Here is a 1,748-nt window from a genome sequence, read left to right as displayed (position 1 = left end):
TAGCATGGCCAATCCACCTAACCTGCACATCTTTGGACACTAAGGGACAATTTAGCATGGCCAATCCACCTAACCTGCACATCTTTGGACACTAAGGGACAATTTAGCACGGCCAATCCACCTAACCTGCACATCTTTGGACACTAAGGGACAATTTCCCTCGCTCTCCTTCTCAGACGCTCTACTGCATTCCATCACTCCCTCTCAGTTTCTCTCTCTGTCTCTCTCTCTCTCTTTCCTGTCCCCTTCTCTCCCCCTCCCTTTCTAACCTCTCCCTCCGTCCATTCTCCGCCTCTCTCTCATCTACCCCTCTCTCTCTCGGTCACTCCCACTTTCTTCCCAGTTCTGTTCCCCAGTCCAGGGCTCCCCAGTCTCATTCACACCCCTCCACTGCTGCCAGCAAGAACGGAGAATTCTAGCACTGAGCCAAATCCCCTTCACCGCAACCGGATGAGGGAACCCCAACCGTGTGTGAGATCGGAGAATTCCATCCCCATCTCTCTCTCTCTCTCCCCCTTCCCCTCTCCTTCACGCTGTGACTGCTAATTAACCCATACATTCAGTCAGAGGCATTTTTTAAATTCATTTGTGGGACATGGGTGTCTCTGGCTGGACCCAGCATTTATTTGCCCATCCCTAGTTGCCCCTCGGAGGGCAGTTGAGAGACAACCACATTGCTGTGTGGCCTCTGGAGTACTGTGTGCAGTTCACGTCCCCAGACATGGAGGCTTTGGAGAGGGTGCAGAGGAGGTTTACCAGGAGGCCAGACCGGGTAAGGACGGCAGATTTCCCCTTCCCTAAAGGGACATTAGTGAACCAGATGGGTTTTTCCGACAATGGTTTCACCGTCATCAGTAGATTCTTAATTCCAGATTTTTTTCATTGAATTCAAATTCCACCGTCTGCCGTGGCGGGATTCGAACCCAGGTCCCCCCAGAACATCAGCTGAGTTTCTGGGATTAATAGTCTAGCGATAATACCACTAGGCCGTCGCCTGGAGGAAGAGATGGCAGAGGCATCATAGGGATAAAGGAACACGGGAATTATAGAACATAGAACATTGCAGCACAGAACAGGCCCTTCGGCCCACGATGTTGCGCCGACCAGTTAAAAAGCAATGACCCTCTAACCTAAACCAAACCCTTTCCATCCATAAACCTATCCACGGATCTCTTAAACGTCCCCAAACTAGGCGCATTTACAACTACAGCAGGCAGGGCATTCCAATCCCTCACCACCCTCTGGGTAAAGAACCTACCTCTGACATCCGTCCTATAACTACCCCCCCTTAATTTAAAGCCATGCCCCCTCATGCTAGCTTTCTCCATCCGAGGAAAAAGGCTATCACTGTCCACCCTATCTAAACCTCTAATCATCTTATATGTTTCAATAAGGTCCCCTCGTAGCCGCCTTCTTTCTAATGAAAACAACCTCAAATCCCTCAGTCTCTCCTCATAGGACCTCCCCTCCATGCCAGGCAACATCCTGGTAAACCTCCTCTGCACCCTCTCCAAAGCCTCCACGTCTGGGGACGTGAACTGCACACAGTACTCCAAGTGCGGACGCACCAGAGTGTTGTACAGTTGCAACATGACGCTGCGGCTCCTAAATTCAATCCCCCTACCAATAAACGCCAAGACACCGTACGCCTTCCTAACAACCCTATCTACTTGATTCCCAACTTTCAGGGATCTATGTATACATACACCTAGATCCCTCTGTTCATCCACATTAGGAGCAGAATTGGG

Source organism: Carcharhinus amblyrhynchos, unplaced genomic scaffold (genome assembly GCF_965287045.1).
Source record: "Carcharhinus amblyrhynchos unplaced genomic scaffold, sCarAmb.v2.hapA chromosome_293, whole genome shotgun sequence".
NCBI classification, from domain to species: domain Eukaryota; kingdom Metazoa; phylum Chordata; class Chondrichthyes; order Carcharhiniformes; family Carcharhinidae; genus Carcharhinus; species Carcharhinus amblyrhynchos.
The sequence above is the reverse complement of the archived record's forward strand: the minus strand, read 5'-3'. Positions refer to the sequence as shown.